This window comes from Thalassophryne amazonica, chromosome 10 (genome assembly GCF_902500255.1).
Source record: "Thalassophryne amazonica chromosome 10, fThaAma1.1, whole genome shotgun sequence".
Taxonomy (NCBI): domain Eukaryota; kingdom Metazoa; phylum Chordata; class Actinopteri; order Batrachoidiformes; family Batrachoididae; genus Thalassophryne; species Thalassophryne amazonica.
In genome coordinates, this window is record NC_047112.1 from 21,720,131 (window position 1) to 21,744,433 (window position 24,303).

A 24,303-nucleotide genomic window follows, 5' to 3' on the forward strand; every position below is an offset into this window, starting at 1 on the left:
CCCAGCTGTGTTTCCGCTTACAGACAATGGAGAACACACACAGATACACAAACATGGGTGAAGATGACTGGACATGTGACACACACTCCAAAACACTGCTCATAGGGGGAAAATAAATAGATTTACTGATTTCCACATTGTGCTAATCCATTGCTTGTCCACTTCTCTTTGCCAGATTATTTGGCACAGTGTAGGTTCTGTCTTTACCCATGATTGTTGGTCACTTGTCTTACTTATTATTGGGATGACTTAAAATTTTTGTGGATTGATTTTCATGAAAAATGGTTTGCAGAGAATAAGCCAAGAAAGAATGCATTACATTTTGAGCCGCATCCAGAGGACACTCTGGGAAAATTTCTGTTCTTCATTTTGTCAACAATATGAGACATTTTGTTAATTTCTTGTAAATAATGCATATGCCTCAAGACAGTGCAGGCAGGAAAGACTGAGTGAAGAATGAGTGATTTGTGATAGGATATCTGCAACAGTGAAAGGGAAAGTTTACACAAGATCTACTTTCTGCATATTCTACATATGCAACACATATGTACAATTTTTCCACCTATGCAGGATTTCCCCAACAGTATTATAGGCCTGGCAGGCCACCAGGCCAATGAGAAGTCCTGCACGGCCATACACATTTATCATAGAGGAAGATAGAAAATTAATGATAAATATTCATTAATTTACAAATCAATAATCATTTTGGTGTATTTTAGTGCTTTGATTATGGCTTTCCCTCACACACACACTATCATCTGTGGAGTAACTGATTTTTTTTTTTTTTGGATGTGATCTAACAGACAGAATGGGAATATTATTATTATTATTTGATGTTACCAGTGGTCAGTTGACAGCAACATGATGTTAAAACGTCCCATTAAACAGCCTGTTGTCTGGCATCAATTAAAGGTACTAGTCAGAGCTTTCAATAGAATATGTCAGAATCTGACATCTACTTACAGATTTTGACTCCTATTCACGACAAAATTTGGTCAATGTCCCTCACCTCCTATTTCCTGGAATGGATTTTGTGCTGCAGATGTCTTTTTTGTGAATGACCCCTCATTCTTCACGATATAAGGCATCTTTGATTCTCCTTTTCAGTAATGCCTGGTTGACACCAAACAGCTGTATTTCTGAAGGTATGAAAAAAGGGTATGAATCTTTGTGATTCTTTAATGTGGTCCCCATGATGGCTTTGTCATGAGGGGACAATGCTGTGTATCAACAGCTGCTGTGTAACACCTGAATTAGGGCTGCTAATTAGTCCCCCCCCCCCCCCCCCCCCCCGGGCCACATTTGGCCAGACCTCTTTTTGGCAGCATAACCTTGTCCTGAGTTCAACTTTGAAATATAAAGTGAGTGCAGATGCACCTTGAGATCTGCTAGGGATGGCTGGGGGTGTTATGAGAATAACTATGCACATAAAATTTTGCTTATACACAAATATATTCCCATGCAGATGGGAGTTGGGAGGTTTGTGATGCTGAATTTGAGTACCTTTTTGATCTTTGTCTTTGGATATTCTTTAATATACTCGTTTTTTCCAATGTGATATTGAAAATCACATTCACCTTGTGATTTTAGCCCATTCCAGCAGTTTTATGCAAGTCTGGCTGTGGACGAGGACTCAGTCATGTGGCTTTGGGTATTTTTTAAGTTTTAGAGGTGGAAGATTTGGAATATGAGTTTGGTTTAATCTGGCCGAAGGGCCTGTTGCACTGTGCTGACTGCTCCTCTAGTTTTTCCTGCATCATGTCAGCTGCCGGAGAGTTATGTGAAGAATAACACTGTTGAAACACAAAAACACCTCTCTGCCTCACATGACAACACACACACACACATTTTCTCATCCAGCTTTTCTCACGCATCCTGTTCAAGAACATCCAATCTGTGTTCCAGGCTGAGAAAAATAGACCAGGATAGAGTGAGTGAGAAAAAAGAGGGGAGGTCAGGTACAGAAGTGTAGCAGACCAGGGGGAGAACGTGAGGGAGGCAAATGAAATAGTGGTAAATGAGAAAGAAGATAAGCACCATGAGGGGAAATATTGCAAAATAATGAGTTGACATGAGCAAAATGGTTGGAAGAAAGAATCATTTAAAAGAGTAAAATCTCACAGGATGCTTTTCATCTCACCTGCCATGCAGCCCCTCGTCTCCTGTCCTTGTTCCCTGTTCGTGTGAGCTCGACTGAAGCCTTCCTCTCTTCAACTTGGGAGGAGAAAGAAGAAAAAAAATAGAGAGAGGCTAAGAGTTGGAGAGGGGGTGGAGGTGTTGGCAGATGGTGCCGAGGGGTGGAGTGATGGAGACGAGAACCTGCTTCGAGGTCTCTGCAAGATGCGACTCACTCGTTTACCCACAGCAACAAACCCAGAACAAAAAACAGCCTGAAAGATTGGGATTTCCTGAAGTGCAAAGTGGACCTCCTCTTCAGGGGATCTCCCACAATGCATCACTCTAATTATTTCTGGAGGGCTTAAAATCGATTCTTACAGTGCTGCCACATGAGGTTCACTTTGACCACATCAACCTCTACAGTGGACCATTAGAACACCAACCCGACCTTCCCGAGAAATCTCGAGGAGTAAACCCTTTCGTTAGCGCTGTAAAAGCTGGCAGCTGCTCCTGTAATGTAAATGAAGTAAATAATTAACTGCCTTTAAATAGTCTAACCGCCGTGCTAATGGGTCCTATCTCTTATCTTGCTCATGCACAGATCCCTCAGACCACCAGGGCACATTCCCTCACACTGACTGTGTGGACCACATTCAAAAGCAAACATCCGGCGTAAAACGGGTGAGCCGCAGCGCGCACATGTACGTGAGCTTTTGCAAAATGCAGCCTCCACATTTTAGCTCGACACAAGGAGAACACATTAATGCGCCACACGTTAAACAATCATATGGATATATGACAGAGCAACGCCAAAACCTATAAACTGAGTCGGTCTGGTTCTGTGCGGATCTGTTCAGAGGCCAAATCGGGCCGGGGACTGGCTTTGGGGTGCACAGATTTAAAAACGACTGCAGGAAAACAAAAAGAAAATTGAGCGAACGCTGACTCCATCAGCGTCGTTACCAATTTGCACTTCAACTGTCATATGTTGGTTTTCAACCAAAACTAAATGTTTATAGGAAGCACAATGTGAATAACAATAAGGTGTCTATCAGCTCTGTGCGCATATCACACAGACGTAAACACAGTTTGTGGAAAACACTACGACACTCACAGCATCAGTGTGTAATACAAAATGGCTGATGTGGATCACTCGCATATCTTTTAGTATTGCCCTTTAACCGAATTTCGGGAAATGGTACATGATCCACTAGAACAAATGTTAAGGTACAGGATCCCCCTGAACTGTAAAGTACTGTATCTAAGGTTGGGTATCAAGAACGAGTTCTTATCGGGTAAGAATTGATTCGATCCACCGACATCAATAGCCTTTTTGCTTATTGATTCCCTTATCGGTCCTTCAGAGCGGCCGTTGTTTTTTAGGGTGTTTGTCAGGAAAATGATCATCTCTCTATGTTGATTACAGACCCTGCAGTGGGTCTGTAATCAACCACTTCTGCAACGCGACTCCACTTTGAAGCTTGAACCAATGAAGCAGTGCTTCAGTCCGCTGCTTCGTTGGTTCTTTGATTCGCTGCTCTTCAGAAGCGGCAACTCCATTTCTTAACCCCTCTCAAAGCCATTAAAATATGTCAATCGTGAGTCACTTTTGTGTGGATTAAAGTCACGAACTGGGACTCTTGTCTTGTTGCAGTCAAGAAACGAGAATCATCCTCCGTTCCGTTGGAACAGCTCCAAACGTTGCGCCGCTCTCTGCTGAGTCGAGTTAGAGTCCAGTCGGAATTAATAACTTCAAAGCGAATCGCCGCTTTAAATAAAATGACACCTCTTTCCAAACGCTGTAATACAGACAATAATCGACAAAAAAAAATTTTCCTCCCAAAATGAGAAGTCCTGCATTCTTTATGAATTACATCCTGACGTGCAGCACAGCCAGCTGCAAGAGCTCAGCTCACATGTATGGAAAGACATTCATGCCATTAATGTCTGAAAGGAAATGCTTTTGACAATAACTACAGATTTTGTTTATTTCTATTTATGTCCAGAGATCAAGGATCCACCATGTAGAGTTTATTTATGTCCAGAGTTTAAGAATCCATATATCATATTTATTTACTTTAAGACTCAACAAAATGTTGTTGACATAGAAAATCTGTAAAGCCTACTTTTAGTACACAGAAAATTCTCAAGAGGTATCGATAAGGGAATCGATAAGGAATTGGATCGATAAGCAGAATCAATAATGGTATCGATATTGATAAAATCTTATTAATACCCATCCCTAATTGTATCAGCCTAATTTCACGATACTATTGCAGCAAAGTCGGATATGTAGTGAAAATAATGTTGGTCATTTGTTAAAAAAAAAAAAAAAATTAAAAAGGCAATAACAAGGAAATGGGGAAAGATGGACCCACCAACCAAAGACCAATGGACATCTATAATCAAAGAGATCTTTGTAATGGAGAAGTTAAATGGTAAATGGACTGCATTTATATAGCGCTTTTCCATCTGCATCAGACGCTCAAAGCACTTTACAGTAATGCCTCGCATTCACCCCGATGTGAGGGTGCTGCCATACAAGGTGCTCACTACACACTGGGAGCAACTAGGGGATTAAGGACCTTGCCCAAGGGCCCTTAGTGATTTTTCAGGCAGGCTGGGATTTGAACTGAGGATCCTCTGGTCTCAAGCCCAACGCTTACCCACTAGACCATCACCTCCTCCAGTTGACATATATGTGAAAGCTACAAAAAGATAATTTTGAAGAAAAGTAGAGAAAATGGAGTTCAAGACCTGACTTGGCGACGCGGTCATTAAAGAGAAGAAGGTACTGCAACGCCAACAAGAAGGTCATGGAAATGACTCATCCCAGGCTAATTTTATTGTTCTTTGTTTTGTTTCTACTGGTGTTGGGCTTTATATGTTGGTGTGAACTGGATAAGCAAATAAAAAATGATGTTAAAAAAGACTAAATACAGGAAGAACATAAACTTAGAAAATGTTCACAGCTTCTGTGAAAATGGCTAAAATCGTCCATTTGTCCAACACACTCAAAAACAACAAGCACTTTCATCTAAAGCAGTGGACTGAAAGACTGTGATGCAGCCTGGAATTGGGAGGGGGGGGGGGGGGGGTGTTAAGCTTCCTTCTTCCAGATCACATGAACATTCTCCTGACCCTTCAGATTTCTTGTCCTCTGTTGATTGGTCTCTGTGGGTCAAGATTTAACATCGCCTGTCTGGCTCACTTGTTTTTCACTAAAACAAGTGAGCTTTTGGAATTTTCTGGACATTTGAATATAAAAAAAAAAGATGGCCACCCATAGATGTGACTTTAACACTGGACTCCTTGGTCCAGAAAATGTGTATTTAACCACTGGAATCAAGATCCCTGTTCATCTACAATTCAACATATTGAAAAACGCCAACATTAAGCCTCCATTTATACAAATCCAACACTGCTGCCATGATTTCTTCTAATAAAATTTAGTCATCCACTTTCCGGTTGGCTATTGCGTGCACTTTCCAAAAAATGTATCATTTTACTGATGTCTAGAAAATTCCAACAAAATTACGTAACAAACCTGACTAAATATTTGATTTGCTATTTGATTTGCTGCCTCAGTTGGAGAGATGTGTGGGTCAGGATCACAAGTCAAGATAAGACATGGACTGAGGCCAGCACTATACTGTTTCTACATGAGTGGACTTGTCAAACAGTGCCGGACAACAAAATTTGGAAAAGACCAACCATAGTGACAGCTGATTTCAATTTTCAACTCGATTATGGCATCATTAAAGAGATGGACGGAGTGAGAGAGAGAGAGCTATACAGGCTACGAAGTCCAACCCTGGAGACTACAGCACGAAGTGGACTTAATTACCTGGACATAACTATAGTCCTGTGATACTTGCAAAGCCTTCAAAGGGTATTTTTCTCTGTAATCAACAAAGATTTTCATGAAACAGAAAACAAGTGTGACAGATTCATCTATCTGAAAAGGAATTTCAAGACAAGACAGAACAAGGTTGTTGCAGCTATTGTCCTTCACTTGGCGTTAAATGAGAAAGTGGTAATAGAGCATAAATCATTGCTGCACCAGGCGGTTACAGCTTTGTTCAGGTAGACACGGTGGAGGAGCTTTGGAATTCCTAACTTGGCAAATACACACTGTAAAAATGTTAAAATAATACCAGCGGATTTATGCAGCGTCTGGCACAACAGGATCCTATAGTTATTATAGTAGTGTTCAGAATAATAGTAGTGCTATGTAACTAAAAAGATTAATCCAGGTTTTGAGTATATTTCTTATTGTTACATGGGAAACAAGGTACCAGTAGAATCAGTAGATTCTCACAAATCCAACAAGACCAAGCATTCATGATATGCACACTCTTAAGGCTAAGAAATTGGGCTATTAGTAAAAAAGTAGAAAAGGGGGTGTTCACAAAAATAGTAGCATCTGCTGTTGACGCTACAAACTCAAAACTATTATGTTCAAACTGCTTTTTTAGCAATCCTGTGAATCACTAAACTAGTATTTAGTTGTATAACCACAGTTTTTCATGATTTCTTCACATCTGCGAGGCAATACTTTTGTTGGTTTGGAACCAAGATTTTGCTCGTTTACTAGTGTGCTTGGGGTCATTGTTTTGTTGAAACACCCATTTCAAGGGCATGTCCTCTTCAGCATAAGGCAACATGACCTCTTCAAGTATTCTGACATATCCAAACTGATCCATGATACCTGGTATGTGATATACGAGGGCTGTCCATAAAGTATAGGTCCTTTTTATTTTTTTCAAAAACTATATGGATTTCATTCATATGTTTTTACGTCAGACATGCTTGAACCCTCGTGCGCATGCGTGAGTTTTTCCACGCCTGTCGGTGACGTCATTCGCCTGTGAGCACTCCTTGTGGGAGGAGTCGTCCAGCCCCTCGTCGGAATTCCTTTGTCTGAGAAGTTGCTGAGAGACTGGCGCTTTGTTTGATCAAAATTTTTTCTAAACCTGTGAGACACATCGAAGTGGACATGGTTCGAAAAATTAAGCTGGTTTTCAGTGAAAATTTTAACGGCTGATGAGAGATTTTGAGGTGACACTGTCGCTTTAAGGACTTCCCACGGTGCGAGACGTCGCGCTGCGCTCTCAGGCGGCGTCATCAGCCTGTTTCAAGCTGAAAACCTCCACATTTCAGGCTCTATTGATCCAGGACGTCGTGAGAGAACAGAGAAGTTTCAGAAGAAGTCGGTTTCAGCATTTTATCCGGATATTCCACTGTTAAAGGAGATTTTTTTAATGAAAGACGTGCGGACGGGTCCGCGCGTCGGGACGCAGCCGACGCGGTGCGGCAGCCGACGCGGTGCGGCAGCACAGGAAAAACACCTCCGTGTTGATAACCATTTGTAAAATCCAGGCGGCTTTTGATGGCTTTCAGTGGAGTGAGTATATGAGAAATTGTTTAACAGCTGGACATGTTCCAACTTGTCCTTAAGGCTTTCAACAGAGGTGTTTTTCCTGTGGCGGAGCGTCGCGGCGGCTGTGTCCCGACGCGCGGACCCGTCCGCACGTCTTTCATTAAAAAAATCTCCTTTAACAGTGGAATATCCGGATAAAATGCTGAAACCGACTTCTTCTGAAACTTCTCTGTTCTCTCACGACGTCCTGGATCAACAGAACCTGAAATGTGGAGGTTTTCAGCTTGAACAGGCTGACGACGGCACCTGAGAGCGCTGAGCGACGTCTCGCACCGTGGGAAGTCCTTAAAGCGACAGAATCACCTCAAAATCTCTCATCAGCCGTTAAAATTTTCACTGAAAACCATCTTAATTTTTCGAACCGTGTCCACTTCGATGTGTCTCACAGGTTTAGAAAAAATTTTGATCAAACAAAGCGCCAGTCTCTCAGCAACTTCTCAGACAAAGGAATTCCGACGACTGGACGACTCCTCCCACAAGGAGTGCTCACAGGCGAATGACGTCACCGACAGGCGTGGAAAAACTCACGCATGCGCACGAGGGTTCAAGCATGTCTGACGTAAAAACATATGAATGAAATCCATATAGTTTTAGAAAAAAATAAAAAGGACCTATACTTTATGGACAGACCTCGTATAGGCCCAACACCATAGTAGGAGAAACATGCCCATATCATGATGCTTGCACCACCATGCTTCACTGTCTTCACTGTGAACTGTGGCTTGAATTCAGAGTTTGGGAGTCGTCTCACAAACTGTCTGTGGCCCTTGGACCCAAAAAGAACAATTTTACTCTCATCAGTCCACAAAATATTCCTCCATTTCTCTTTAGGCCAGTTGATGTGTTCTTTGGCAAATTGTAACCTCTTCTGCACATGTCTTTTATTTAACAGAGGGACTTTGCGGGGGATTCTTGCAAATAAATTAGCTTCACACAGGTGTCTTCTAACTGTCACAGCACTTACAGGTAACTCCAGACTGTCTTTGATCATCCTGGAGCTGATCAATGGGTGAGCCTTTGCCATTCTGGTTATTCTTCTATCCATTTTGATGGTTGTTTTCCATTTTCTTCCATGTGTCTCTGTTTTTTTTGTCCATTTTAAAGCATTTGAGATCATTGTAGATGAGCAGCCTATAATTTTTTGCACCTGCGTATAAGTTTTCCCCTCTCCAATCAACTTTTTAATCAAACTACGCTGTTCTTCTGAACAATGTTTTGAACATCCCATTTTCCTCAGGCTTTCAAAGAGAAAATATTGTTCAACAGGTGCTGGCTTCATCCTTAAATAGGGGACACCTGATTCACACCTATTTGTTCCTCAAAACTGACAAACTCACTGACTGAATGCCACACTACAACTATTGTGAACACCCCCTTTTCTACTTTTTTTACTAATAGCCCAATTTCATAGCCTTAAGAGTGTGCATATCATGAATGCTTGGTTTAGTTGAATTTGTGAGAATCTACCAAATCTACTGGTACCTTGTTTCCCATGTAACAATAAGAAATATACTCAAAACCTGGATTAATCTTTTTAGTCACATTGCACTACTATTATTCTGAACACTACTGTATGTGGCAGTGTGAAAATCTAAAAATGATTTAGCTGCTTACTTCACAGCTCATAAACACGGAGTCCAACTTGGAAGCATATGGAAAGTGATTTCATAACTGTCGCAGTTTCAAAATAAGCAAAAGAAAGTGAAGTGTACATGACTAAGTGCTAGTGGCATCAATCGCCTTCAGCCTGACCGAATCTTATCTGAACAAACATATTTCTGGCAGAACGTTTGACCGTTACTTGTTTTTAAAAATGTGTCAGTTTCAGCATGATAGACATGATCTTCTGCCAATATACACAATGTACACTCACCAATCTGTTTAAGCCGCTGATATGTTGAGAAACACTGTAGAATGTAGGTTACGGTGTCGAGAATTTAGAATAACACAGAAAGATATGCAATAAGTTCTGGAACATGCCGTTATCTGGAAATTTGACCTGCAGTATAGCTGAGTGGGATTGAATGCTAATAATAATGATAATGATGATGATAATAATCGGAATAACAATGTTTTCCCTGGCATAAAAGCTGACATTTTCAAAAGTAGGAACCTTGTCTAAACTGTACCGTAACATTCATTCATTCACTCATTTTCTTATCCGGTTGTGGTGGCAGCAGAGCAAGCAGCTCATCCCACACTTCCCTATCCCCAGCTAAGTCCTGTAACTCTTCCCAGGGGAACCCAAGGCGTTCCCAAGTCAGCTGGGGAAAAGAGTCTCTCCAGCGTGTCCTCGGTCTTCTCTGGGGCCTCCTCCCAGTTGGACGTGCCTGGAAGACCTCCTTAGGGACACAACAAGAGGGCATCCTCACCAGGTGCCCAAATCATCTCAACTGGCTCCATTCAATGGGAAGAAGCAGTGGCTCTACTTGGAGTCCCTCCCGAATGGCCGAGTGTAAGCCCAGATACTTGATGGAGGAATCTCATTTTTGCCACTTGTATCTGTGAACTTATTATTTCAGTCATTACCCAAAGTACATGATGATAGGCGCGTAAATGGACTGATAAATTGAGAGCCCCACCTTCCGGCTCAGTTCCCTCTTCACCATGACTGTCCACAACAACATCCGGAAGATTTCAGATGCTGCCCCCAATCCCAGGATGAGATTTTTTAACATTGTTCTATGATGGGTGATTTTTATTTATTTATTAGTTATTAAAAATGCAACAAAAGTCAGAGGCTGACTGAGAGATGTGAAGTTTGTTGGTGCTGTTCCAGGGCAGTATAATTCATTCAGGGAGCGTACGTTTAATCAAATTCTATAAAGAATCCAGTATTATTCAAATCCAGAGATGTTGTCTTAAGTAGAAATAGTAACACATAATTATGCATAAATAACTCCATAAAATGACCTGTTTTGGTTGTCAAAAAATGTTAATTAGATTCACATCTGGCAGGATATTATTTCATGATTGTTGTTCCTCTTGATAGTTTTGAAGCAAGTTGTAATTACTGTTGACTGATTTCTATGATTTGACACACAGACAGCGTCTCGCCACATTTCATTTGAAATAGCGTCATTTTTTCAGTGTTTGAAACATATGATGCTGATCATCATTTTTGTTTGTGTAAACAGAGTGACGGCTGTGTGATGAAACCTCAAAATTTATCCCAGGAAAAAAAAAAAACAACTTAAAACCTTACCCTGTTACCTAAAATGACAAAGTAAATGAATCAAATTTGTGACCAACTTGAACTTTGTGGACTTTGTACTACAACTTCATAGTCATACAAGTACAAAACAGCAGGTCCAAATCCAAACTTCCAGCCCCACGTCACTGTTTCTTTGAAACATTGCATCATATTTTCCTGTGTCTAAAAACAGTGACAAATGACCAATTATACAGATTTTTCTATTAGAGTTCAGGCAGCAGCTCCAATATAAGAGCCACGTGTCAGTCAGATGTGATCCTTGAGGCTCTCAGAGCCGGTGGACACAAAACTGTTGGACAAACTGTCCATCTGTGTAACCATGACAGCAGTGCCATTCCACGATGATTGTTCAGTGAGCGCAAATATCCCTTTACTTTACTTTACTTTACTTCAGAAAAACGATATGATGATATGGGTTACATATGGCACTACAATGGATGTCTCTGGTACGAGGTGCATCCAGACATTCAGTGGTACTGCTGGAATGAATTCATGTCAGATGAGCAGATTGTATCCGTTTGGAGTGTCAGCTGCAATACTACAGTCATTTACCACATCTTCCTTCTTCTGATCCAGCACACAGGTGTTTCACTGCAACAGGACAACAGGAACCGGACGGGCCTGAGCCCACAGAACACCTGACTGCATCGGACGCATGGTTCCTACTAAAGGGCCTAAAGCAGTTCTATCAGCTGGAAGATGCACCAAAATGCAGCATCAGCTCACATTCATAGCGCGGCACCTACAGTGAGTTTAACCCTACTGACCACAACACTTTCCAAACCAAACACCATGTATAACGGGATTTTCCATGTGTGTGTGTGTGTGTGTGTGTGTGTGTGTGTGTGTGTGTGTGTGTGTGTGTGTGTGTGTGTGTGTGTGTGTCGGAGGGGTGGTAGACATCCTGAGGAAGGGTCAATTGCAGATAAGCCCTTCAGGCAAGGAAAGGGTTGTTTATACTGTTTATACAGTGATCACACACACATACACACACACACACGCACACACACCTCCCTGCTCAAGCAGCAATCTTGTATGTGTGTGTGCATGTTACTTCCAAATATGTAAGATGTAAAGATGACAGTGGGTCAGTGAACCCGTCGTTGTATTTCCTGATAGCTAGAGTTGGGTTCAAGGGGGATTTTTCAATGTGGGCTGTATTTTAAATCAAGGGCACAATTTAGAACTAGAAATTTGGGGGGACAAAGAGCGAGGCCCGCAGGGCCGAAGCCCATAGGCCGTGGGTCTGGGGGCCGCTTTAGGCCCCCAGAAGCCAATAGTTTCTAGATAAGCTCAGATGCATTCTGAGCATCCAGAACAGTAATTTTAATGTTTTGAGAAGACCATAAAGTGGACACCATTTGACTTATGCAATTTGAAACTGTAAGTACTTATAAGTAACTGATATAAGTACTTTATTCTGAGAATAGCCAGCTTTGATTTTATTAACATCCTGGTGTAAATAAGGTATCACCACATGTGTAGAGCTCAAAAAGAATGATAGGTTGAGTTTTCATTTAAAAAAACAACTGCAATGTGGTAAAATGTATTCATAAATATGAAAGAACAGGCTCTTAATAATTATTAACTATCGCATACTGTATTTTTTTTCTCAAGATTTGTTTTTGCATAAGTTTTGATAAGTTTAGCATAAATTACTTATCATGAATTTAATTTTCGAAGTGGCACTAATGACAACACTCATACTGAACATAATTTCGCTTGTATAGACTGATTTTGGAGATCAAGCAATAATTGCAGATGGACTTTCTGAGGTCCCAGATAGCTTTTCTGATTTCCTTTTCTAACTTCCAGAATTTAGTAAATTGGACAAATCTGGGCAAATGCAGTCCCAGAAAATTCCGAATGTGACAAACAAGAAACAGGTGTTGTAAACAAGTCAATGCTGCTAAAAATACAAACTTGCAGAAACAAAGATACTATTCTGACATGGTTTGCACATAAGACTGGCATAGCATGTTTCAAGTACACACATATATGTCAGAAGATGGTGGGGACATACCATATTCTGTCCCCCCTGGTTGAAAAGGTGTGGGGGGGACATGTCCCCCCCATCCCCCACCAAATTGCGCCCATGTTTTAAATGTTTTTGCATTCGTCCTTTGACATTTTGACATCTTTTAATCAGTGCAGAACTGATTTAGACTGCAAAAACTGTTGCACTGCGCTCCTCCTGCAGAGTGCAGACGGGACATAGAGGAACAGACACGGAATCACTGCGAGAAACAAAAACAAAACACAGACGTTATTCTAAAAATTTATTTTTGAACGTTTTAAATGTGGTGCGCATGTTTCCTGGAGACACGGAAATTTTTTTCTATTTTGCATCCAGCCTTGATTTTGCATCAGGGTGGCGTCAGCGCGAGGGTGGAAATCCGTCGTCGCGATGGAGAACGTTCATCCCTCCATGTTAGTGGGACTAAATATATGAAGAAATACAGTTATGTCTGTGTAATTTTTTTCTCATGTACTCATTTATATCAACACTGTGTCGGCCTTAGAAGTTCAGTTTTAGTCATTGTAGCGCACAATAAATAGTCCCCATATAAATGTAATTATATCATGAGGAACATATGGTAAATAATAATCAGAAACTGCATGACTGCATTCATAACTACAGTATACACCTTCAGAACCACACCGTGCTACATTGATACCCGTGTATTTCCATCATTGCTGTATTATTACATTCTTCTTACACATTCTGATTCATGTGAAGTTCTTTCGTTGCTTTTCAAAATATTTGTGTGATTTCTTAGTACCATGCGTCAGAATACCCAGAGCGTTCTGCACAAAATTCTGCCTGAAAAGGAGGTGGGTGGATGCATGAGCATGAGCCCAATATTTCATTCGTCAGACCGCCCACCGCTCCATATATTTCAATAAAATAAAATAAGGCACTCATTTAGTGCCAGATTGTGCCAGATCTGTTCGGTCTTGTGTGCAACGCTCGACCACAGACTCTCAAATTGAAGTTGTGCAACTGCTGCTGATAAAACAGTGTGCATGTGTAAAATAATTAATATAAAAAAAAAATTAAAAAAAAAACCCTGAAAAGTTTCCCCATGCATAGCAAAAATTATTGAAGGTCATCTGGTACATTCACAGAATCAATCAATCAATCAACATTTATTTATAAAGCGCTTTACAGCACCGACTGGTGTCCAAAGTGCTTAACATTAAAAACAAAAATTTACAAAAATAAAACACATATAAAATAAAATTTTAAAACAACACATAAAAAAAGAACATAAAAATAACAGAACATGTCACCTCCCCACTAAGTGTTAAAAGCCAGTTTAAATAAATAAGTCTTTAACTTAGATTTAAAAAGTGCTAGGTCAGGAATAGTACGTAACTCAAGAGGTAGCTCATTCCACAGTCTGGGGCCAGCTACCGCGAAAGCATGATCACCCCAGCGTTTATATCTTGACCTTGGAACATCTAAGTAAAGCTGGCCAGACGCCCTTAATGTCCTACTGTAGGTGCGCAAAGTTAAAATTTCAGGCAAGTAGGGAGGTGCAAGGCCATAAATAGCTTTAAAAACAAACATTAAAATTTTAAAATCAATTCTAAAACGAACTGGAAGCCAGTGGAGTGAGTACAGGATGGGCGCAATATGCTCACGTCTAAAAGTGTTTGTCAAAAGACGAGCAGCAGCATTCTGCATCAACTGGAGACGTGCAAGAGATGACTGATTAATGCCCGAATAAAGTGCATTACAATAATCAAGTCTGGAGCTGATGAAAGCATGAATGGCCGTCTCAAGATCACGTCTACTGAGAAAGTGCTTTATTTTAGCCAAAAGGCGAAGTTGGAAAAAAATAGCTTTGACAACAGAATTTATCTGTTGATCGAACCTCAAACAGCTGTCAAATATCACTCCCAAATTTTTGACAGCTGGTTTTACATAGTTAGCCAAAGCACCAAAATTTGGTGTTACCACATTTGGTATGCCAGTGCACTCAAACACCATGATCTCAGTTTTACCATCATTCAGGTAAAGGAAGTTTCGGGACAGCCACTGCTTTACATCACAAATACAATTAAATAATGATTACAAAGCATCACTCCCATTAGTCCTCACAGGCAGATAGATTTGCAGATCATCTGCATAACAATGAAAGGACAGGTTGTGCTGGGTTATAATTGACCCCAATGGCAGAATGTACAAAGAAAATAGAATCGGCCCAAGGACAGATCCCTGCAGCACTCCACAGCACAGAGGAGCAGTTGATGAGGAAAGGTCCCCAATCATGACAGAAAAGCTCCTTTCAGCCAAATATGATCTAAACTGCTCAAGTGCAGTACCTTGAATGCCAATAAAATGTTCCAACCGGGAAACAAGTACTGTGTGATCCACAGTATCAAAGGCTGCTGTGAGGTCCAACAGAACCAGCACAGCAGGATTCCCTGCATCCACCGACAGAGTAATATCATTATGAACTTTTAAAAGTGCTGACTCAGTGCTGTGTCACGATCTAAACCCAGACTGGAATTTTTCAAGGATGAGATTGTCTTCTAAAAATGATTGTAACTGTAAAAAGACAACCTTTTCTAAAACCTTAGATAGAAATGGCAGATGAGACACAGGTCTAAAATTGGATAAAACTGATGAGTCCAGGTGAGGTTTTTTAAGAAGAGGTCGAACCACAGCATGTTTAAAAGCAGCTGGAACAGACCCTGATCTAAGACAAGCATTGATAAAAGTTAGGAGACCCGCCCCAACAGTATTAAAAACCTCCTTCAGCACCTTAGCTGGAACAACATCAAAAGGACAACTTGTAGATTTTATGTTTTACAACATCAGCAAGAGATGCAAAAGAAATGGGCTCAAACTGTTCGAGCACAGCAGAATGTGCACGAGGAGCAGACAACTCAACATTACAGCTCTGATCAGCGTTCTGTCTGACTGATGAAACCTTATCAATAAAAAACTGAAGAAACTCCTCACAGGTTGTGGTTGTAGTGTCCATCAAAACAGAGGTGTGTGGATTTACAACTGAGTTTATAGTCTGAAATAACACACTGGGACGATGACAACTGCTCGAAATAATATGAGACAGATATTATGCTTTTGCCTCCTTCACAGCCTTCTGATAGTCAGTTAGACTGTCCCTCAGAAAACCCAGAGACACCTGCAGTTTGTCCTTTTTCCATTTTCTCTCCACCCGTCTGCAGCGTTGCCTGAGGGCACGGGTCGTGGCATTTAACCAGGGGTCGGATTTTGATTTCCTGGATTTGCAGCGCATCGGTGCAACAGAGTCCAAAATTACTGTGCATGTAGAGTGGAAAGAAGAGAGGATGTTATCTGGGAGTAATGGAGAAACCAGTCCATTCATGGCATAAAACTGACAGTCCATGAAGGCAGCAGCAAAGTCCCCCGCTGTTGAGGAGGTAACCAAACAGCGGCAAGAGACAGGAAAATGTGGCTTCCTAACAGATGGAGGAGCAATAAATTCAAAAATAACAGGAAAGTGATCTGAAATAGCAATGTCTGATATGTCCTTAATTGAAACTGAGAGCCCAAAAGAAATAACCAGGTCCAAGGTGTGTCCAAGATTATGTGTTGGTCCATCCACAACTTGTGTTAGACCAAAAGAGTTCAGGAGGCTTTTAAAATCATCAGCCAGCTGATTAGAAGGACAACAGATATGAATATTAAAATCACCACAGACCAAAAATTTGTCATATTTTGGGATAAAATCTGCCAGAAACTCAGAAAACTCCTGAATAAAATCCTTATTAAATTTTGGTGGACGATAAACAACAGCACAGAGCACAGGACAGTCGAACTCCATCACAAACAACTGAAGTTCAAAAGCGGAGTAGGCATTAGAAGATAAAAATCGGCATTTAAAACTGTCTTTAAAAACCGTGGCCACACCACCGCCTCGACCTGATGCTCGCGGGGAGCTGAAAAACGAGCACCCGGGGGGGAGGAGCTCAGAAAAGGCGCTATTTTCACCTGGTTTCAACCAGGTCTCCGTTAACAGGAGAAAGTCCAGATCACGACTGGAGAAAAAGTCATTCAAAATGAAAGTCTTACTTGTGAGTGACCTTGTGTTGATGAGGGCCACACAGACTGAGCGCACATCAGTCTGCTGGGAGACACGACTGAGCGGGCGCAGGTTCTCCTGCAAGCAGCCACGACTGCAGCTCCTCACAGGACGGCGACGCGGAAGTGGAGACCCGGCACCCCGGACAACCGGCCGGAGCCACCGATAGCGAAAAGTCAGGGAACGCCGCATGTCGTAGCCGTCATATGGTATGAATTGTGGTGGAGCATATTTGCAGGAAACAGCCAGGCACACTCGGAGCCAAACACGGACTCCTTCTCTCTTCCCACGTCCTCTGCGACGCAGACGCCGAGGCAACACGCCAAGCGGCCGGCGTAGAAAGTCTGGCCGTCCGCCCGAGCCAGGAACAGTGAAATTTTCCAGCGAAGCCCGAACGCTAATAAGAGTCTGGCGATCATACACCAGGAGTGGTGACACATTCCATGCAACAAAGTGTAAAAACAATAAAAACGACACTAAAAGAAGCGAGTGGCGACGGCAGGCCACATACAACGACGCCATCTTGCCGCAGACGAGAAGTCCGGATTAGGTACTTTAACATTTCCCATAATCCCCCTGGCGCCCCCCTGCGTCTCACAGCGCATGTAAACAAAGCGAGAATGAGAATGCCGCAGATTCTGCGAGTTCACAAGCGTTTATGATGAGGAAGCGACAAACTGCTTGTGGAAACCCATTATTTAATTTTTCTCCTTTTTATGACGTGTCGGATTACGAAATTAATTTAATTTTAGAGTTAGGTGTTTAAGCAACTTTAACTAAAAAACTGGGGTGAGCAGATGCTCGGGGAGGTTCTGGTATTTACTGTTTTTACATTCTCCTCAGTGCGCAGGCACAGTCGCTAGAACTCAAATTCCACTCAATATGTCAAAGTGTCATTCTAGCTGCTGCTGGAGCGCCTTTGTTTCGAAAGAAGTGCAGAGAAGAAATGCATCTGTGCTGCAGTCAACAGTGTGCATAACAACAGCTTTGGTGTATTTTAGGGTTTTGCTGTTTTTTTTTTTCCCTCTGTGCAACATATAAGTTAAACCGAGCTGGGTGAAAGTGCCACAAACTCCAGCTCTGTGCCGGTTGAGTGACGTTCTTCAGTTAAAGGTTCTGTCAGCCTTTTTTTTTTTTTAACAGACCATGACAGGCTACTTATAGTTCCAATTATTTAATGACTTTTTATCGGAGTCGGTAAACTGTGATCCAACAAAATCAACTGTCTTGCCTGTTGGTTCAGGGCCCTGGACGAGGATGGAGATGTGCATCAGCCATTACCAATTTAATCTCAGCAACTGCTGAGTGCACACGTTTCCATTAGATGTGAAACAATGTGGCTGTTGGTCAAATACAATATGATCAGCTTCCACTGATTTCTCCTGTGGCTCTGGACCGAGCTTGAGGACCCTCTGCTGGATGGTACATTCAAGAAATAAGAAAACTGATGTTGTTTTAGCCTCAGAACAGCAATAAGATGTTATTATTGTCTAGAAGAATTGTAAAATATCTAGAAGATACTCAGAGAGCGCTTAAGTCCACCAAAGCCACATAGTGCTTTAAACGTCTTCTGGATCCTGGATCCAAATTAAGTTCTGGATCAAATTCAAAATAAAATCCCTCATTTTCTCAGACATTATCCATCTTCTTTCCAAATTTCACCAGCATTCTCTCACACCTTTTTGAGTTCAGTGCCGTTATGTGCCAAACATTTTTCTGGATCTCTATTCCTCAGCAAATTACAAATCACGTTATTCTGGAACATTATCCATGTGCACACCAAATTTCATAATGTTGCTACATGCATGTGCTAAATATTCTTCTGGATCTCTATTCCAGAATATATTCTGGATCACCTCCAAAGTTGAGTCACTTGTCTTCTGTAACATTATCTGTCTGCTCAACAAATTTAATTGAAATCCATTCATTATTTTGTGAGTTATCCTGTTAACAGCAAACAAACAAACATCAGCAAAAACATTCCCTCCCTAGCAAAAGTAATAAAAGAAACCAATGTGACCATGAAAAATATTTTGTGCAACACAGTTTCAGCTGCTGATATGTAAAATGCACTATGCCACAATATTTACATCTATGGGATAATGCTATTGTAAAATTCCCAATATTGCAACTTTAAAATGATATACAATTCATGGTTTGTGTTTTCTTTCACATCTAAAATGAGTCACATCTTGTAAAATTTCCTTTGTTCTTTTTTTCAAATGGCAGTATTTCCATTTTCTCCAGAAAATGGGGTAATTGAATTTTTGTGTTTAATTGATGCACCATATTATACTGACTTTGTAAGTGCAATTTTATGGATTGCAGTGAAACTTCACACAGTGGCAGAATAGGACTTGACTGCATTAAAGGTGTACGGCTGGCATCGCGGTCGACTGGTTGATCACGGGCTGAGTTCTTGTCGATCGCATGAAAAAATAAAAAAATCTTGAATCACTGAGGATTTAGTGCTGCTATAACGGACTGATACAGCAGGTGGCAGCAATGCACCAATAAGGATGCCGTTAAATGCCGAAGAAGAAACACAATAGAAGAAGAAGAAGAACGACTTTTCGCTAAATTTAGCAACTATTCAGACCCCTCCAAAGACTTTTTTTTTCTTTTTCAAAAAAGCGACTAGCGAAAAATCTAGCAACTTTCCCTGGTGCTATTGGAGACTTTTGGAGATTGATGTGAAAGCACAAGTTAACTAAAGTTAAAAACAAAGAAAGAGGGAAAAAAAACAAGTATCTCTACTAGAGAGTCTCTTTTGGGCCACTTTTTATCAGTTCAAAATCCAAGAATCAACAGAAGAAAGTTCATTTGTATTTCTAAACATATGTAAGGTGTTTTTTACTCACTATTTGTCCTTCCCACATTATTCCTCTCTCTTGTAGCATCAGATTCTTTATTGTCATTGTAACCAGTACAACAAAAGTTAAGGTGCAGCCTTTCAGTGCATATAAAAACAAATATAAACCTGAGTAAACCACGCGCCGCCTTGAAAGGTGTGGAGAAGAAAAGAAAAATAAACATAAAATTTAACCGAATGAAAGAGGTATGTCCAGAGCGCAAATTATGGAAAATAAAATCCAATTATGCAAATTAGATGATGACATCATTTGCTGTTACCAGTCCGAGGCCTACTTGTGCTTATTCTTTGTATCATGCGCATTTACTTCAATAATGTATTATTGTTGTTAAAATTTTATCTTTGTGCCAAAAAAAAATGATTATATTGGTACACAATATATTCTGGCGACGCTATGGATTTCAATATGGCTTGGTAGATCTCGATACACTTTCAACTTTAAAAGTAGATCTTGGTTCAAAAAAGGCTGGGCACCCCTAGTGTACGGCCTTTGGGTTTTTAAAAGAATTTTCTGCTGCTTCACTATATATTTATTTATTAGCCTTTAATAATATGACATAATATGACATTGGCAATATGATCAAAATTTTCACTGTCTGGAAAAAACATTAAAACTTATTTCCTCTGAAGGGAAAAATTTCAAATGAACAGATGGCCTTGAACTACATTTGGCAGCGACCCATACAGTCTACGATAGGGACTATAGCAGCGTCGTAGATCACATGGGGGCTTCCCTCAACTTGTGCGACAGATGCTGGGAAGCACACGGCAACAGCCACTCAGAGTAGAGAAAGGCACGGCAATGTCAGCTGGCTGCTCGTTTGCATAAAATAAACAAAGATGGCGGAAAATGCACCAAAACATGTTTCTGTATAACTCTAACATGCCTCTCGTATATTTTGCAAAGGTTAGCGAGAAATAAACACCACTAAATCTAAAAAACGGAAACTGGAACCGGATAACTCTGAAGTGATTTACAAGACAGTTTACAGCTATCAGCTTGCAGGCCCTGTGTGCGCACATCACGCAGGGTCAAAGGTTGTTTCCAGTCATTTCAAACCCTCATGCATGTTCACACACGCTTACTCCTGCAAATGGTGTTGTTGTTGTCCATTCGGCTGCTCTCGATTCATTTGGGGTCGCCAGCCGCATTGATATGTGGCACAGGTTTTATGCCAGATGCCCTTCCTGACATGACTCCAGTGTTACCTGGAGAAACACACACAGCCACTGGTGTTCCAAAGAGGTCTCCCATCCAGGTACTAACCAGGTCCCGCACTGCTTAGCTTCTGAGATATGACAGGATCAGGCTGACACAGAGCAGACCAGCACTCCTGCAAATGGTGTAAAAAGGAAAATAAAATGGGGACCCCCCCCCCCCCCCCCAGATAAATATGGTCTCTTAATTGAAATGAGCTATAATTTTGCAACACATTACAAAAATACACTGACATTCGTGCTCGGATTTCAGTAGAAGCTATTTTTTTGTTGTTTTTTTTGTTTGTTTGTTTGTTTGTTTTTAGTTTTATGAAATTTGAAAGGCCCTATACCACCTTCTGAAGAAAAATAATTCTGGTCCAAAATCTTTATTTGGAGATTATTTGACTTCTGTACTTCTGTTGTTTTTGTTTGTTTGTTTGCTTGCTTTTAATACACATTTGTCGCTTAAATTTACAGAGGTTGACCAACCAGTTGAGATACTTGATCATTGAGGTATTTGATCACAAAACATCGACTGCCAGTGTACAACACATCCAAGCTGCTCATACGGCAGCCCACTGGGTTATCATTTCATCATATCTCTAGTTCACGCTGCTTTCTTTTTTTTCATATTTAACTGAAATCTCAAAGCTTATCTGAGCCACACAGACTGTCCAACTGAAAATGGCAGCGTTATCCAGGAGGCTTGCCTCTCTTCTCTCAGCACAGCCAGTTTGTTGAGTCTGACAGGAAGCTACACGGGGTCGTGACCTTGTCTGAACAATTCCCAGGAATCTCTGCTTACATAAGTGAACCTGGAGTACGGTGGGGGGGAGATTTGACGAATTGTGGGTCGGGGCATGTTGAGGCTACACGGGTTAAACTGGTCCTGGTGTTTGTGCAGGTACAGTAATGAATTATTCTGACGTGTGACAAGATTTGGACAGATATAAAATGTAGCGGTATTATTACAAAGACAAACCTCGATGGAAACCATGTGCAAAGGGCTTAAAACACAAGCATTTTATACACCATCCACGGTACTCAGACTGCAGACCACTGAGCTTTGCTTTGCTCCCACAGAGCGGACCCGTCTTTATCTTTTCCTCAGGGAGTCCCTTTGTGCATGTTTAATGTTTTGCTTTGAGTTAAAAAGAGAAAACTGCAAGACTGCATGTACATAGATCTTTTTAATTCAAACAAAGTGCTTGGATTTTTGGAAAAACTGGGGCCACATGTTGTGAAAAGCTCTGGGGATTTTCATAATTGCTGATAACAATGGAAATTATTTCTTTGGGTAAATAAACTGTCTTTTTTTTTTTGGTGGGGAGAATGTTTTCCTGCAGTGGTGCCAGTCGTATGTAAACAAAAGGAATTTGTGCTCGGGCATTTTGCCGTCATCTCGCTGCTCCTCAAAGGGGATGAATGCAGAAAAGAAGGGAAAAAGATATGGGAAAAAAACAAGAGGAAATGACGAAATCCTGGGTTTACGACTGGCTCAGTCATTTTTACAGGTCACACCCACTCGCTTATCTTTCCTGACACTCTTATGCTTCCTTATATTATCGTTTAATGCCATTTTTAACAGCTCATCGGGTACTCTACACCTGCTTGCTGTGTCACGTCTTCAGCTTTCTCCTCTCTTGACCTGAAATTCTTTTTCTCCTTATAAGATTGGGAGAAAAATATGGCGGAGCACTGCGGGCAGGCGGCGTGCACAAAGAGGAGCAGCGTGATACGAGGCAGGTGTGAGAAACAAGGCCCGTCGAGTTCACCGTAATGTGCTGCAAGAGAACTGGCTGTTTTTTGTTTGGTTTTTTTTCTTTTTTTTGCGCGATGTGTTCCAACGCTGGAAAGAGCCAAAGGCTGGAGGCAGGATGAGCTTCTGGGAGAGCAGCTGGAAGGAGGAATACATGGCAAGAAGGACAAAACCGGGAAGGAAAAGTGTAGTGTGAGGATCGGAAATGACAGCAGGCATTAATTAGGAGTTGGAAAAAGACTTTAAGATGGGATTCTCAACCAGTGAAAGCGAGGCATGTGTGTTTTACAGAAAAGAGAAATGGAAGAAAACCACAGAATAGGGCATTCATTAGAGCTCATTCTAAAGTCCAGCATGTATCTTGTTTTATGTACAAAAAACTGTTATTCTGCCACATAAGACAGATCCACTCTGAAATATTATAGTACCACTTACAGAGAAAAGTCAAGTTTTCAGCAAGTTCAGTTGAATTCATGTTTGAGTAAAGCCCACTGAAAACCAGATCTGAGTATGTGCACTTTTTACAACTCATACTCTGAGGTGTTTGGCGATGCCGATGTCTTTGCAGGCAAACGAAGGTCCAAGAGTTTAGGGTCCTGGTGCTGCCTGTCTTGCTGTTTCTTTGTGAGACTTGATTGCTAACCACTGACCTAAGGCATCAAAGGATCTTTGGGTACCGCTGGAATGACTTGGTATCAAACGAGTGGTTGCTAAGAGAGACCAAGATGAGCAGTATCACTTGCATTATGAGGGAGCGTCAGCTTCAACATTTTGGTGGCCCGTGTAGCTGAAGAAGGCCAAAGGGATGCCCATGTTTGACCTGGAATTAAGATATAGTTAATTCATTTTTCTCCATCAGGTTTGGATGTGTAGACTGCCATGCAGTGGACAACCTCTCAACCCAACACGACCATCCTGGAATGAGACCTTTGAGGCTCTCCAGTGGTTTCTTCTGTTGCAGAGATAAGGTTCCAAATGGCTTTTTTTTCCCATCCCCTTCATAATATGTCCTCTGGTGGATGGCAGTGTTACTCCCACGGACTGCAGAAACAAATTATCATCTTTTGTGGTGTTGTGTTACAGTGACTGAAGTGACCATCGTCAAAAAAAGGTAATTATGAGGCTATAGCACTACATACAGGACCAGGAGATGTTATCAGACAAACAAATTATCAGTGCGGCCCCACCCCAACATACCTGCACACACACAACTCAACAAAATCAAGATTTTTCTAATTCTCTGGATCTAATGGACATCAATTTGAATGTTAGCCTTGAAAATATTGGGATGCAATCCATGTTTTGACTATGTAATGAGGGTATTCCCCCTCCCCCAATCATACAGTTCTGCTTTTGTAAAACACAAAATTCTATGCCATATTAATTAGCTTCTAGCTTAATCAGTCAACTTTGTATTTTAGCATACTATATGTCAAACAAGAGCTCATTACACACATAATTCACCAAAACAATTTTATGCGTGGGCAATGTTTATTCCTACTGTGCATATGACAAGCTGTCTCGGCTCTTGTGGTGCTTTTCCTGTCAGGACTCCTGTGAGATTAATGGGTGGGGCAAAGTTGTTATAAAAGGTCTGTGAATTGTGTGAAAAAGGAG

General features: G+C 41.2%; 1 protein-coding gene across 1 annotated transcript in view; it reads right to left on the reverse strand.

The window, feature by feature from the left end:
* Positions 1 to 24,303, reverse strand: part of kank4 (KN motif and ankyrin repeat domains 4) — a 267,734-nt gene that overhangs the window by 89,263 nt on the left and 154,168 nt on the right. The window contains 1 exon segment of the mRNA XM_034179538.1: positions 2,141 to 2,214. The gene's annotated coding sequence lies outside the window, so the exon portion shown is untranslated.